Source organism: Lotus japonicus, chromosome 1 (genome assembly GCF_012489685.1).
Source record: "Lotus japonicus ecotype B-129 chromosome 1, LjGifu_v1.2".
NCBI lineage: Eukaryota > Viridiplantae > Streptophyta > Magnoliopsida > Fabales > Fabaceae > Lotus > Lotus japonicus.
In genome coordinates, this window is record NC_080041.1 from 58,101,517 (window position 1) to 58,119,110 (window position 17,594).

Sequence of the window (17,594 nt, forward strand, 5' to 3'; positions counted from 1 at the left end):
AACCGATAGGGCAACCATCCCAAGCAAGGCAAACAACCAAGCGTTCATAATAAAATGGATAAGGAATGAACGTGGACAAGATCTGAGTAAATTAGAATGGATCTCAGTGCATAATAAATATATTTATCAAGGTTCTAGAAGGCTCGCACATGCTTGAAAGAAGGAGCGATTCATCCCTTCAAAATATGGAGGCATTTACTGCTTAAGAACCACCTGATGCAAAGGAATTCGGCTCGAGTCAAAACTCCCATCTGATCAGAAGAAGCAACGGCCAACACCCACGATTGTAAATACTTGTAAAAACTGGGAAACATGGGTACTGGCAAGGGTTATTAACTGTTGTAAGCTAGTCGAAATTTCCTCTATAAATAGAGGAAGAGTCATTTGTTAAAAAACAAACAATCAATCAAAACTACAAATTTCCCACAATTATCTTTTCCTTTTTACTTTAATGCCTTTACTTTTCAACTTTTAAGCTTTCGTTACAGTGTTTGAGCCATTTATCATTTTATCCCTTTATTTATACAGTTTTTTCCATTTACATTTAGTTGTTTTGGCTTTTATCTATCCATTTTTCGCCTTACCTTATTTTAGTAACCTTTGTCACCGAAACAAACTTCTCAATAGCAGTAAATAAGAGCTTTATGGAATGTCTTAGGGACCTGTATTGTGGAATAAAGTATCCCTTCCTCGAGCAGTTGCTTGATTAGAGAATCGTGAAATTCTGGCAACCGTAGGACAGATGTTCTACCAGATGTCTAAGACATCTTGTACAACATAACATAGATAACAGTGTTCAAATAAGCAAGTTAATGAACAGAACTAACAAAATCAACAAAAGCGATTGGTAACCAAGCTCGGTGCAATATCTGAAGGTATGAAAAACGGTAGAAAGGGGGGGTTTGAATAACGTTTTCAGTATAAAACTTCCACCTTAAAGATTTTGACAAATCTTTCGAGAACTTAAGTGCCAAAGATAAGAGATAGAAAAGCACACAAGGATTTTATCCTGGTTCACTTGATAAATCACTCAAGCTACTCCAGTCCACCCGTTAAGGTGATTTCTTCCTTCTTAGAATGAAGGCAATCCACTAATCAGGTAAGAGTTACAACTGCACTTGAAACCTACAAGTGACTAACAATTACACTGACTTAGCTCACACTAAGATTCACTCTCTTAGTCTTCTCTAGGATCCGATCAACCTTGATCTCCTAAAGGAACTAAACAAACTGTTTATCAAAGAATTGTTTACAAGAGATTTGCTTCTAAAAAGCTAATAGTAAACTCAATGAATTTCAGATGAAAGAAAACTTAGAAGAATTTAATATTGTCTTGCGTATGTGAATGCTTCTAGCCGTTTCTTTCAGTCTTCAGCCTCTTTATATACTCCAAGGATTAGGGTTGAGCGATGCATGGGAAATGCTACCGTTGGAGGGCAGTTCTGGAAAATCCAGCTTCTGTTGTGGCTGAGAACGTTAGGTAGGTCGTCAGGAAGGTACAATAGCTTTTGTACTTGGATAGCGACGCGACCTTTAAACCTAGGAGACTTCTGATCAGGAGAATGCTTCATATTGGAACTTGTGAAGCCGGTTGATCAGAGTCAGAGGGAAAGCACAGATCCTCTGACCATTGTATCTTCTGATTCTGAACTCAGAGGGAAGAACATGGCCTTCAGAGTTTCTTGCTTCTGGACTTCAGAGTTTCCACTATTCAGCTTCTGGATCTTCAGAGTCTTCTACACCATCAGAACATCTGAGCCTTCAGTGTTTCTTGGTTATCAGACTTTCTGGATCTTCAGAACTTCTAGTGACTGAGTCCACATCAGAGTTTGTATAACTTCAGAACTTCTGAAGCTTTTCCACTGTTCATACTGAACATGGTGAATGCGAAAGCGTTGCTTGGGTCACTCTTTATACACAGTGCTTCTGATTTGTGTGAGATTGAGTTAAGGTCAGAGCCTGTAAATAGCACACTCAGAAAAACACGTTAGAGTACCACAATTGTTCATATCAAAAGGTTAACTTGTAATCATCAAAACATAGAGTTGTACTACTAGATCAAAACTTGATCTTACAATCTCCCCCTTTTTGATGATGACAAAACTAAGATTTTTGATGAACAATTCTTAAACATTAAACTGAATTCACTCAGAGTTTAGAGATATAGAATAAGACTTATCCTGATGTGAATAGTTTATCTTGCTCATTCTGAATTCAAGTCACTGCTTGATTCTGAGCTTAGCTCCCCCTGAATCTAATACTTGATGAAAACGTTAGTAAAGTCTAGATTCTGAGCTAAATGATATAAGAGTTCAGAGTGAAAAACTTATGACATAGATGAAAATCGAATAATCAGAGCGCATAAGTAATCAGAGTCATGGACAAGGTATCAGAGTCTTGGGTATCAGAGTCAACTTATAATCACTTCAGAAGAAGTGAAATGTATTCCTTGTATTTGCCCAGTGACACATCTATGGTCATGAAGGTGGAACTCTTAAAATCTCCAAAGGAAAAATAAATCACACTAACACATCTTACACATCAAAAACTGGGTTTACTCCCCCTTTTTGTCATAAGCAAAAAGCTTGGGGTGTGAAAAACTTAGCTTGAAGTACAAGGTACTCCCCCTTAGAGAAGGTCTAAGTTTAAAGAAAATGAAAATTATGCAAGAATCAGAGTTAGGCGAAATAAATAGAAGAGTTAATGCAAGAGAAGAACGTTTACCACCGGTCAAGTGAGTAAAGAGAAGGGTCAGTTACCAAGAACTTAACCTCGAGAAACAGTAGGAGCATTAACTTTCAGAGAGAAAGTGAAGCCTATATAAAGCGTTGGAGAGAAAGGTAAGCTTCACACCTCGAACAATTATCAGTAAAGAAAATGGCATCATACATCGTAGCACTAGAAGAGCTGAGGAAGAAGGCCTTTGAGGAGGACTTGTTCCTGAACATCAGGCATCCAGAGGGTTCAACGACCATCGCGGAGCTGACACGGACACTGCTGGAAGAGGACCTGCGTCCAGAGGTGAAGAGAGACCTGAGGGAATTTCTTGCCTTCGTGGAGGAGGTGCAAGAACTCAGCCGGCTTGAACTCAAGCTGCTGGAAGAAAAAGAAAGTTTGGAAGAGAAGCTCAAGACTGCAGAAGAGATTCTGGAGAGGGATGAGCTAAAGGACAGGCTCAGCAACATCCAGCATGTACTGGAGCGTCTGGAGAAGGATAGGTCAGAGCAGCGCCAGGAGTGCAGAAGAATGAGGAGGGATCCTCCATTCTAGATTTTAGGGAAAGAATGTATGATGTAAACATGAAAGAAATGATGAATAAACAGATTTTTGCAAACATATGTGACACAAATATATATATATATATGCATATATAATCACAAACGAACAAAGAGAATAAATAGGTAAAAAGAAACAGAGTTTAACAAGAATAAAACAAAGTTAAAGAAAAAGAAAAACGAAGAGATCCTAAAACTAAGGTTTATCCGTTCGACGCAGAAGTTCCATCATCATGTGCTTCATCTCAATCAGCATGGATTCATGAATGTCAAGACGCTGTTCCATGATGTCGAGTCTGGATGAGCTGGACTGAGCAGAACTGGAAGGAACATTCTGAGCAGCTTGAGAATCTGGAATGGAAGCAGAAGCATCAGGAGTAAACACTACTGGTGCAAGTGCTTGGCATCTAAGAGCTTCAGCCTCAGCTTCAAGTCGCTCTGCCTCTAGTCTGGCTTGTTCAGCTTGAGCTGCTGCTTGACGTGCAGCTTCTTCTGCTTGAGCTTTCTTTCTCTTGGCTTCTTCAATAGCTTCAAGAAGCTTATTTCTCTGTTCTTGTTCATGAAGAGCCACCCTTCGAGCAAACCTTTGCTTTGCAGCCTCAATGCTCTGACTTCCCTCTGCATGCAGGAGCTGCATCATAATTGGAACTTGAGCCACTAACCAAGTGCCCAGATTGTTCCACTCATCAGCCACACGTTCAGCATTCTCACTGAGGTCAGTCTGACCGTGCACATTGCGTAGCCTCAAAGAGGCTTCATGATAGAAAATATTGATGCACTCAGAGAGAGATGTGGGTTGGAGGGGAGTATAAGGAATGATGGAGAGGTTGGTTTCAGGAGAGGCTAGGTGGTTGCTGCTATGGGCTTCAGAGGCACCTTGTGGAGAACCAATGTTAAACATTTGAGCATTGGGTTCAGAGGTTCCAAGGTGAGGGTCTGAAGTTTCAACCAGAGGATGGGGTGATCTAACCGAGGATTGGTTAGACACTGATTGTTCGGGTTCAGGTTCTGGTTGAATAGGCTCTTGTTGGTCAGGGGCAGGGTGAGCTTGTTGAGCCAAAGGGTCTGCCTCTTGTAAAGGATTGGCCAAGATAGGTTCATCTGGGTCAACTAGACGTTCAGGTCTAGGGCCAGGATATCTCCTAGGGCTTGGACAAGTGAGATAATATTCCTCTAAGGTAGACACCTTTTCTTTTCTAACCTCCATGAATTTTCTAATGGATTCAGAGTTATTGGAGGGAGAAGAATCAGCAACATTGGTTGGGAAGGATACGGGTGTATAGGCTGTCGAAGAGTCTGTATCCGTGGTTCTGGCAGCAGGACGTGCTGATGCTCTGGGAACAGAGTGATCAGACGTTCTGGGTTGTGGTTCTGTTTGGTTGGGCTCTGGTTGTTCATGGATGATGGGTTCAGAAGATAATGGGTCGTACGGGATGGTAATGAGAGAGGTTGGTTCTTCTGACCTAGTGGGTTGGTTCTGAAGCAAATTCCAGAGAGGTGCTTCAGTAGGGGAAGGTTGAAAGAAGGAAGATCTTGGGGAATGTGGTGGAGTGGTGGTTTGTGCGGCTGGTTGGGATTCAGGGATAGGAGTGAGGGGATTTGAGGAGTGTTTGAGCATAGCAGAAATAGGGAGTGCATCAAATAAATTCAAATCATCATCAGAAGCAAGTGCAGGCTTACTTGAATGTGCTGATGATCTAGTCACCCTAGCAGGAGGTTCAGTCCTTCTGACCACTTCAGCAGCTGGTTCCACCCGAGTAGGCTTCACCACAATTCTGACCTGCTTCTTCTTCTTCTTAGGAGGACCATCCCCATTATCACTATCATCACCATCATCAGGCTTTCTCTTCTTCTTTGTGACCAGAGGAACATCTGATTCCTCAGAAGATTCGTCGAGGAGCATCTTCCTCTGAGCTTTCTTCTTGGGAGGAGAAGGAAACTCTGGAGCTGGCGGCATTCTGCTGACGAAATCATCAAGATCAATTTCGAATCCTTGAGCCCTGAGGTCTTCAACATAGCACCTGATGGCGTCAGGATTGTCTGCCTGTGTCCACAGAGGGTAGTCAGTCAGAGGCATCCTTCTACTTCTGATCTCAGAAGATGTGTCTTCATGAGCAGGAGCAATCTTCTTCTGGACCAAACCCATCTTCTTCAGAGAGTTTGCAGTGAAGACATCACTGACAATGGTGCTCAGATCCTCTACACATCCAGCATTGACCAGATCTTGCACCAAGTTGCTTTCAATGAGAAAGTCTGAGAGCAGTCTCCCAAAGGGGATATATTTGATTGCTGACTTGATGGAGGCAGTGGTGCGAGACTTCCGGATGCATTCCTTCAAGTAGGAGAACAGGAAGTAGGGAAGGCAGATCTTCTTCTGGTCTTGGATGAAGAACAACATCACCTTCTGGTTGAAGTTGATGTAGTCTGGAGAACTGCCCTTTGGTCTCTGGTTTATGCAGTGTAGCAAAATTTTGTGCCAGATCCTGAGCTTGGGATGAAGGTCCATCACCTTGTAACTCGTCTTGCCCGGTTTGTAAGTGGTGTACAGGGCCTGGTTGATTGTATCCTTGGTGCTGGGTTTCAGCTTCGATTCCGTGAGTTGGAACCGATACCCATAAGCAGTGTCTGCACCCAGCAAGTTCACGAAGGACTTCTCCGTGATGATGATCTTTCTTCCGAGAATGTAAGATACCACCTGAGTATCATCGCAGTCGGCGTGCTTCTAGAATTCCTTGACCAATCTATCATACACCGGTCCTCGAAGTCTGTTGAAGTAATTTCCCCAACCTTGAGCTTGGACTTCAGGACGAAGATCATACCCATTTGTAGCCAAGTTGTCGAGGTTGAATCTCCATTCTGCCAGGACTTGGAGTTCCTCAGGAGCATATACACAGTGAACGGCACAGCCCCGTTCTGCAATTGGAACACTCTGGTCTTGAGCTTGACCTTGATCTGGTGTCGGATTCTCAGGGCCCCTTTGACCCGTTGCTAGACCAACTACCATGTGAGGGAACTGAGGTGCATCTGCAGTAGATCTTCTGGTTTGTCTCACCATTTTTGAAGCGGTTGAAGGTTTGAGGTAGAAGATGAAGGTTGGAAGATGAAGAGAGATCGAGAGAGAAATCGAGAAAAACGGTTTTTGAAAAGCAGAGAGAGCGAGAGTAAAAACCGGAAGTGAAAGAGATCGTGTGTGTATAGTGGGTTTTAACAAATAACCGTTGTTGATTCAAAAAGCACTTTAAGATCAACGGTTGAAAATTAAAGATAGATAGTAACAGTAAAATACACAAATCACACACAGGAGAGAAGCATATCTACACGCAATCATAACAGACTGTCACACGGGCACAAGGAACTATGCATCAGAAATACTGACACACGTGTTGTTGTCTCAGCTTCAGAGTCAGTACCAGTGGGTACACACACTCTGATTGAGTTACCTTCTGGACTAGACATCTTCTGATCAAGAAGTATCATAGTCAGAGGTTCTAATCCATCTTCACTCTGGACAAAAGTCCATGTTCAGATTTTTCAGAATAAAATTAAATCTATCCTCTGCTAAGGGCTTTGTAAAGATATCTGCCCATTGATGGTCAGTATCAACAAACTTCAGAAGAAGTACGCCCTTCTGTACATAATCTCTAATAAAGTGATACTTTACCTCAATGTGCTTTGCCCTTGAATGCAGGATAGGATTCTTACTCAATGAGATTGCAGCAGTGTTATCACAATAGATTGGGATATTGCTCTCAAGGATCTGATAATCCTCCAGCTGATGTTTCATCTAGAGCATCTGAGTGCTGCATATTGCTGCTGAGACATATTCTGCCTCTGCAGTTGATAGTGCAATGGTTGATTGCCTCTTGCTTGCCCATGAGACTAGATTGCTTCCCAGAAATTGACAATTTCCGGAAGTACTTTTTCTCTCTGTTCTATCTCCAGCATAATCAGCATCACAGTAACCTGAAAGCTTATACTCTGATGTTTTCTTATACATCAAGCCAAGGTTAGTGGTGCCTTTCAGATACCTTAGGATCCTCTTAACAGTAGTTAAGTGGGTTTCCCTTGGATCTGATTGGAATCGAGCACATAAATGAACACTAAATAGTATGTCTGGCCTAGATGCAGTTAAGTATAGAAGTGAACCTATCATGCCACGATAGAGCTTCTGACATACTTTACCACTTTTATCTTCTTTCTCCAGAATGCATGTAGGATGCATTGGAGTCTTGGCCACTGTAGATTCCAGCATATTGAACTTCTTCAGAAGTTCTTTAGTGTACTTGCTCTGATGGATATATGTTCCTTCTGGTGTTTGATCAACTTGTATTCCCAGAAAGTACTTTAATTCTCCCATCATACTCATCTCAAATTCAGCCTGCATCATCTCAGAAAATTCTTTGCATAGACACTGATTAGCAGAACCAAATATAATATCATCAACATAAATTTGCACAATTAAGATATCATCTTTATAAGTCTTGCAAAAAAGAGTTGTATCTACTTTACCCCTTACAAACTCATTCTCCAGAAGGAATGAGCTAAGTCTCTCATACCATGCTCTGGGAGCTTGCTTCAGACCGTAGAGTGATTTCTTCAATTTGAACACATGGTCTGGTTTCTTCTCATCTTCAAAACCTGGGGGTTGATGAACATAGACTTCCTCTGAGATATAACCATTTAGGAAGGCACTCTTTACGTCCATCTGATGTAGAACTATGTTGTGATTTACTGAGAAAGAGATCAACAGTCTGATTGCCTCCAGTCTTGCTACTGGAGCAAATGTTTCAGTGTAGTCTATTCCTTCCTGCTGGCTGTAGCCTTGAGCAACTAGCCTTGCCTTGTTTCTGACTACATCTCCTTTCTCATTCAGCTTGTTTCTGAATACCCATTTCGTTCCAATAACATGGACACTCTCAGGCTTCTTCACTAAGCTCCAAACATCGTTCTTGGAGAATTGATTCAATTCTTCTTCCATGGCCAGAATCCAATCCTTGTCCTGAAGAGCTTCATCTATGGACTTGGGTTCAATTAAGGACACCAATCCTTTCAGACTGAGCAAGGTCTCTTCAGAAGGTCTGAAGGCAGATCTGGTTCTGACTGGTTCGTCTTTGTTGCCCAGAATCAATTCTTTAGGGTGAGCTGCAGTGATTCTGCTCTTCTTCAGAGTTTGTGAGTTAGAGGGACCAGCTTCTTCCTCTGGTTCATCGTCCTCTGGCTCATCTTCCTCTGGAGCTTTGCCTTTGTCAGAAACATTAATGCTTAAATCTGCAAACTTTTCAACTAGCTTTGACTGGTCAGAGTCAAGCTTATCATCAAATCTAACATGAATAGATTCTTCAATAGTCTTAGCATCAGTATTATAAAATCTAAAACCTTTAGATCTCTCAGAGTAACCGAGTAATAGACACTTAGAAGACTTAGCATCAAATTTATGCAATCTATCCTTAGTATTGAGAACATAACAAACACAGCCAAAAGGATGAAAATAAGAAATGTTGGGTTTTATGTTCTTCCACAATTCATAAGGAGTCTTATTCAGAATTGGTCTCACAGAGATTCTGTTCTGAATGTAACATGCTGTATTTACTGCCTCTGCCCAAAAGTGCTTAGCCATGCCAGTTTCTTGGAGCATGGTTCTAGCCATCTCCTGAAGAGTTATGTTCTTCCTCTCAACAACACCATTTTGTTGAGGAGTTCTGGGACAAGAGAAATCATGTGCAATTCCATAGGAATCAAACAGACTCTCAAACTTGTCATTCTCAAACTCTCCACCATGGTCACTTCTGACACGCACAATCCTACAAGCCTTCTCGTTTTGCACTTGAGCAATGAAGGTAGAGAACACAGCATGAGACTCATCCTTGCGGGTTAGAAACTTTACCCATGTCCAGCGGCTATAGTCATCAACGATAACCATCCCATATCTCTTGCCACCTATAGACTCAGTTTTCACTGGTGCAAAAAGGTCGATATGCAGAAGTTCTAACGGCCTTGAGGTTGAGACAACATTCTTTGCCTTGAAAGGGACTTTTGTGAATTTGCCTTTCTGACATGCTTCACAAAGAGCGTCTGAAGCGAACTTCAGATTGGGTAAGCCCCTGACAAGGTTTAGCTTGCTCAGCTGAGAAATCTTTCTCATACTGGCATGCCCTAACCGTCTATGCCATACCCACTGCTCTTCATTAACAGACAGAAGGCACTTCACATTCTGAGCCTCCAACTCAGATAATCTGATCTTATAGATGTTGTTCTTCCTCTTGCTGTTAAACAGAACAGAGCCATCGATCTGACTTACAGCCCGGCAGGACTTTTGATTGAATATAACATCATAACCCTTGTCAGCTAATTGACTTATAGACAATAAGTTATGTGTTAAGCCGTCTACCAATAACACATTATCAATGCATGGACTACTATCTACACAAATAGTACCAGTACCAACAATTTTACCCTTTTCATTTCCTCCAAAGCCAACTTCGCCTCCAGGCTTAAGTTTCAGCTCTCGGAACATACGCCTTTCTCCCGTCATGTGACGCGAGCATCCACTGTCCAGATACCATGATTGGTGTTTCAGTGGAGCTATCAAGGATATCTGCAACATAGATAATCTTGTCCTTAGGTACCCACTTTCTGGGTCCTCTCTTGTTAGTTACCCCAGAGGTTCTGATCACCTTGGGTGTCTCAACATGATATTTTAAAGGAATATTTGCATGATATTTAGTCATAGAGAAGGATCCCTTTTTAAGAGAATGTTTAGCAACTTTAGCAGGTACAGGATCAGGCAATATGGTACCAGAGGGAACAAAGCATTCATACAAGGATTTAGCTTTAGACACAGAGGGCTCATTTCTAATTGGTTTAGAATAGCCAATGCCATGCATTCCATTTCTGCTTACGCCATAGATCATTGAAGCCATTAAGCTTCTATCCACGCTTTTAGCTAGGAATCTTTGAAAATACTTTTCATACTTAGATTCATTTCTACAATCAGAGGCATCACAGGCAACAATTTCTTCTAACTTAGCAATCTGGTTCTTAAGCACAGAGTTAGAATTTATCAAGGCATGATTATCATTTTTCAAATCAGAAATAATTTTCTCATGTTCAGAAGGAGTCTTGGAAACAGCAGATAAGTTCTTTTTAAGCTTCTTATGCTTAGACAATAAGGAGTTATACTTATCCATAATATCAGACAGTGCATGTTTCAGTTCAGAGGTAGAGAAAGAAGCGAATACCTCATTTTCATCGTCTGAGTTAGGATCTCCTTCTGATTCTGAGTCAGAGTCAACAGCTTCCTTTGACTCTGCTCCTTTGTCTTTGACAATAGCCATGAGTCCTTGGACTTCACCATCAGAGTCAACATCCTCTGACTCTGATTCATCAAATGTCACCATCAGACTCTTCTTCGTCTTGAAGTGCTTCTTTGGCTTCTTGTCCTTCTTCAACTTTGGACAGTCACTTTTGTAGTGCCCTGATTCTTTGCACTCGAAGCATGTGACTTCCTTAATTGAGGACTTCTCCTGGCCTGAGGATTCAGACTTTCCTTTTGCCTTTCCAGAGCCTTTGTACTTGCTCTGCCTGTGCTTCCAGATTCGGTTGAGTCTCTTGGAGATCAGAGTCAGCTCATCTTCATCAGAATCTTCTGATGCGTCTTCAGATTCCTCTTCTTCAGCTTGAAGAGCTTTTGACTTCTCAACCTTAGCCTTTTCAGATTTGGATTTCAAGGCTATGGACTTTTTCCTCAGATCTTGCATCTCTGAGCGCTTCAGCTCATGGCATTTCAAAATGCTGATGAGTTCTTCTAAACTCATATTCTCAACGTCTCTCGTGAGCTCTATTGAAGTCACCAAAGGCATCCAACTTTCAGGAAGACACCTGATGACCCTTATGACATGATCTTTTGTTGTGTAGCTCTTGTTGAGAGGTCGTATGCCAGCTACAAGCAACTGAAATCTGGAGAACATTTCTTCAATGGACTCATTTGGCTCCATGATGAAGGATTCATACTTTTGGATCAAAGACAATGCCTTTGATTCTTTGACTTTCTTGTTTCCTTCATGAGACATCTTCAGACATTCGAAAATGCCTTTGGCAAACTCACGATCTGTAATCTTCTGGTACTCTTCATAGGAAATAGCACTTAGAAGAATTGCTCTTGCTTTGTGATGTTGTGAGTACAGCTTCTTTTGATCTGCAGTCATCTCTGACCTTGGGATCTTCTTGCCATCTGCATCAACTGGACGCTCGTAGCCATCCACAATAATATCCCAGAGATCTGCATCGAAACCCAGAAAGAAACTTTCCAGTCTATCTTTCCAATATTCGAACCTTTGACCGTCGAACATAGGAGGCTTTGCATTGTAACCATCTCTTTGAGTTTCACTGGTGGTGGCAGCCATTGTTTTTCACACCGGCCCGGATCACTGAACACTGTTAGGTGTGGTAATCAGAACTTGCGCTCTGATACCAATTGAAGGTATGAAAAACGGTAGAAAGGGGGGGTTTGAATAACGTTTTCAGTATAAAACTTCCACCTTAAAGATTTTGACAAATCTTTCGAGAACTTAAGTGCCAAAGATAAGAGATAGAAAAGCACACAAGGATTTTATCCTGGTTCACTTGATAAATCACTCAAGCTACTCCAGTCCACCCGTTAAGGTGATTTCTTCCTTCTTAGAATGAAGGCAATCCACTAATCAGGTAAGAGTTACAACTGCACTTGAAACCTACAAGTGACTAACAATTACACTGACTTAGCTCACACTAAGATTCACTCTCTTAGTCTTCTCTAGGATCCGATCAACCTTGATCTCCTAAAGGAACTAAACAAACTGTTTATCAAAGAATTGTTTACAAGAGATTTGCTTCTAAAAAGCTAATAGTAAACTCAATGAATTTCAGATGAAAGAAAACTTAGAAGAATTTAAGATTGTCTTGCGTATGTGAATGCTTCTAGCCGTTTCTTTCAGTCTTCAGCCTCTTTATATACTCCAAGGATTAGGGTTGAGCGATGCATGGGAAATGCTACCGTTGGAGGGCAGTTCTGGAAAATCCAGCTTCTGTTGTGGCTGAGAACGTTAGGTAGGTCGTCAGGAAGGTACAGTAGCTTTTGTACTTGGATAGCGACGCGACCTTTAAACCTAGGAGACTTCTGATCAGGGGAATGCTTCATATTGGAACTTGTGAAGCCGGTTGATCAGAGTCAGAGGGAAAGCACAAATCCTCTGACCATTGTATCTTCTGATTCTGAACTCAGAGGGAAGAACATGGCCTTCAGAGTTTCTTGCTTCTGGACTTCAGAGTTTCCACTATTCAGCTTCTGGATCTTCAGAGTCTTCTACACCATCAGAACATCTGAGCCTTCAGTGTTTCTTGGTTATCAGACTTTCTGGATCTTCAGAACTTCTAGTGACTGAGTCCACATCAGAGTTTGTATAACTTCAGAACTTCTGAAGCTTTTCCACTGTTCATACTGAACATGGTGAATGCGAAAGCGTTGCTTGGGTCACTCTTTATACACAGTGCTTCTGATTTGTGTGAGATTGAGTTAAGGTCAGAGCCTGTAAATAGCACACTCAGAAAAACACGTTAGAGTACCACAATTGTTCATATCAAAAGGTTAACTTGTAATCATCAAAACATAGAGTTGTACTACTAGATCAAAACTTGATCTTACAATATCACCTACGTCTAGAGGATTTTCACCTGAGAAAGAAAATCCACTATTATGGAGAAACAAGTACACAAAAGGTCTTAACTAAACAACCCTTGTTCACTGTCTTTTCTACCTAACTCTACCCGTGGTTTATTACTTCGACCTCTGCCTAAGTATGAGAGCCCTTCTCACTTCCTCACACACAATCACTGCCACAATGATTGATCTCTTACACAAGAGTAAAGACAGATCTCAAGATCACACAACTAAATCAACTCTCAGCTTAACACATAGGCATAAAGCTACTAAGAGAACAAAATAATATGAACTCAGAATAAACCCTAATCACACACACGAAGCACACCTAGCAACTATGTCTTGGGTCTTCATAAGTAGCAGTCTTTCAGGCCTTGTCTTCGATGGGCTTGAAAGAGTCCACAAAACAGGAATTATTCCTCAGACAAATATGCACTATATCTACTTAAAACACGTTTTAAGTTGTAGAAAAAAACTTCCACAAATAACTTCAAATCAAATCCTCTGAACACGATTTGATTACACTTGATATATTTCTTGACGGCGCACAAAAGCTTCCATACAAACCCTAACTTAATCACCACGTAATCAATCCAAAGCTTCACAATTAAATCACCCAAGCACACATTACGTTTCCCAGGGACAAATGTCACAGCAAGATGTTACAACATCTTGTCCCACATCTTGGCACACATAATACATTAGCTAAAATGTAGACAACCATAACAAAGGAACAACAAATCATTACATTGTTTTTCTGATAGGACTCACACAGCTACATTGTCCCTTATTTGTAAACCAACAAATTAGCACGCTTAGTGGAACTTTCCTCTCTATTGCAAAGTTTCCATCGCCTTCACACAACCAAAATTGGCGTATGAAATTAAGGTATAAATGCAAAATGAATCCTAAAAACAGTCGCAAAGCAAGTAACAGTCATACCCACCCACAGGTACCGCTTCAACCACTGCATCGCCAATACATGTTGGACCAACTACGGAATCGAAAAGCTATGTCGCTTTCACGACACTTGTGGTTACAATCCCCCATACATCGAGGCCACATATATGGGGGATTGCAACTATAATATTGCCTAGGTTTCCAAAAACATGGCTGAAATTGTGAAACCCATGGTGCATAATGAGATACACTTTTCTAGAGAGGAGTCACAATGGAGAAGGCTATAATCACCCCTCACGTTGTCCAAAACATGACCCCACTTGGGGGGAAAGCCGTTTAGGGTTTTCCAACAACGACTCCCCTTTAGCATAGTCAGGTTTCTATCGCTAGACGTAGAGAGGGTTGCAAACTTGGAAGTCCCCAAGAGCCGAACTTGTCCCCGCAACACACGTTGCTGACTGGGGGAAATTCATTGATCCAGCCCCCACAAACTACAACTAAGGCCATCTGGGCCAACGCCCATCCGTGCCACTCTTTGAGACTTCCAAAAGGAAACTGTTGTTCCTTTGTCTTGGATTGTCTAAATTTTAGCTAAGTGTTTCTGTGGCAAGATGTGGGACACAATGTTGTAACATCATGGATGACACAAATGTCCTTGTGGGCCTGCTGTGTGAGATTAAGTGTTGTATCTCTGAAGCATTGGATTGATCAATGTTTTAACATGCTAGGGTTTGTTATAAGGCTTCTGCGCGCTGCTTAATGTTTTTATTAAGTGTGATCAAATCAACTCCATCAGATTTGATCTAATGGTTGTTTGTGGAGGGTTTATCTTTTGGTCAAATCTTAATAATAAGAGATTTGTTGCTGGTTTAAAAAGATAGACTTCCTGTTTGTGTTATGAACTCTTTGTTGCTCAAGCCCATTGGAGACAAGGCCTGAGGAACTACTATATGTAAAGACCAAAACCTAACTGATAGGTTACCAGTTTCAGCAGAGAAGATATTAGGGTTTTCTTGTGAGTTCATATTGTGTTCTTGTGTAACTCTCTTAGCAGCTTTCATTGAATCTTGTTAGGCTGAGAGTAGTTTGTGTGATTGTTTGATCGTGTGATCTGTCTTTACCCTGTTTGTAAGGGATCAATCACTGGGGCAGTGGTTGTGTGAGAAAGTGAGAGGTGCTCTCATACTTAGGGGGAGGACTAAGTAATAAGACATTATAGAAATAGGGAAAAAGGCTATGGATAGGGGCTATTCATCTAAGTCCTTGTGTACTTGATTATCTGATATAGTGGATTATCTTTCTCGGGCTGAAGCCCTCCAGACGTAGGTGATTTTGCACCGAACTCGGTTAACAATCCTGTGTGTTTTGTTGCTGTTATTTTTACATTCTGTCAAAGTTGTTTTCTGATTGTAATATGTTATACAAGATGTCTTAGACATCGTGTAAAACATATGTCCTTACGTGTGCCAGAATTTCAAAAACGAGATGGATACCCGAGAAGAATATGTCTTCAACCTATCCCGGGCATAGGAACTCTTTGATTCTCTCTTGAAGGACCAGCAGGTCAAACTGCCGAATGGAAATCCCTTCGGCTGAAGTGCTTAAAAGAAAGAAATATTGCAAGTGGCATAATTCCTATAAGCCACTCGACCACAATCTGTGTGGTTTTTAGGAATGTGGTTTAAAGCGCCACCAGCGACGGAGGACTAAAGTTGGTTGACAAGCCACAAGCATATTTGAAGATTTATACAGGTCATTTCCCGACTGCAGCTGCCAATATTGTAGTTTTTTAGGGAAAGTCTTCCACAACTAAGAAGTGGGAAAGGAAATATTAAATTCAAACCTACGGTTCTCTAGTTCCTAGATGAATGATGAAGCTTGAGGCATGGGTCTAAAGGGAGAAGTAGGATCTTAATGAAAAACATAAGGATCAATCCTCTGAACCTAAGGTGTTTTCCCGTTCTCATAAGAGGCATAAATAGAAGACTCGAGCTATGGAAAAGATAAAACAAGCCTATACTAATGCTCAACTCTGGCCAAATTGGTGAGGTAAAGGAAGAAACTTCTCGTAGAGAAACATGGGGAAGCACCAAGAAAAATCACTATAGCTCAACAGGGACTTAGTAAACCAGAGCTCCCAGAGCTTAGTGTTGGGCCGGTCATATCTAGGGTATGGAGAAGGTCGGGCCTTAGCCTTGATTTCCCAATATTTGATGAGCAACTGGAAGCCCTACTTATGGATAATGGTCTTTTAGACGTCGCAGTTGCCAGCGTAATCCCTTGGGAGTGTAAGACACTGCAAGGGTTTGTTTCAGTCCTTAAACGACACATAATTGTCGATGAATCCGAATGAGCATCATTGGTTTCGACTACTGAGGTGGCCATCCCCTTTGAAAATCCTACAAGGGAGATGGATAAACACCTTAAGCCATTGATCATCGCTGCTCACATTAATGGCAAACCCATTGACGAACGCATTGTCGTGGGTGCGTGTCAAAGTAATCCTTCAACAAAATAAATTAATGTAGTACAAGGTAAAATCACCAGGATCGTTCTCACCAGGACTCAAATGAGTATTAATAGAATTTAGAGGTAAAAGCAATTAAAAGGGGGTTTGGTTGTTGGTTTGTAAAATAGTAATAAGAGAGCAAGAAGAAGAAAGCGTCAATCCTAAGGGAATAACCATTCAAACTGCACCAGACAATCATTGATCATAATATATTTTAGATATTAATTACTTAACGATTTCTTGGGTTGAACTTCAACTCACAATCGTGAGTTGATATTCCAGATTCTCTACTAGACAATCGTCTAGAATTCGATTGATTCAAGTTAAAAAGTGGCGATCGCCCCTTTAAAGTACAAAAACAATCTCCGGTCACAGAATCCCCAAAACTAACACCAATCGGTATTAGAGGTTAGATTTCTTAAACAAACTGTAATTACAATGGCCTCTTACACAAGGTTTCTCTCTATTGAATAAACGTTTGAAACAGAACATCAACACACAAGGTTCAACCAATCGGCCAATACTTGTAGAAAATATTCAGATCATTGAGAGAAGAAAACTAAACCAAATTCAAAGCAAGAAATAATACTTATTAAGAAAAGGATCTCAAGTCTGCATACATGAAGGAGAGGAGAAGAAGGGCACAAGTGTTCAGATATCCTATTTATACAAGTGAAAACCGAGTTTCCAAGGTCAAAAGTGATTCCTAGGTGTTCACAACTTCTGACCCAATAGGGAGTGATTCTTCTGAAACTTCAGGCTCTGTTTGGCCCTTAAGTTGGCCGAATTCTGGATTAACACAAACATGAGAGTTGTATCCCATTAAGTCAGCTTTGTGGCCTCTCTGTGTTTTCTCAATTCGGAGTTCTGTAGCCTAAGTTATGCTAACGTTAGTCCAGAATGCTCCAGACTCACAGTTTCAGAGACAGAAGCTTTGAACGGCCATTATGACTACGTTGGAGTACGATCTGGGTCTTTGGCCGAACATGAAAGTTGTAGGACTTCGAGTTAGCTTTCCAACGCTATATCATAAACTTCATTTGGATCTCCGTAACTCCAGATATGCCTGTTATAGGGAAAAGAGTTCAAAATAGCTAAAATGAAAACATTAGACCCTTTTGCAATATAAACAAAAATAAGTGTGATCATGGAGAACTAGGCTAAAATATCATAATAATGCATAAGATTACTCTATGAAGCTCAGAATATCATAAAT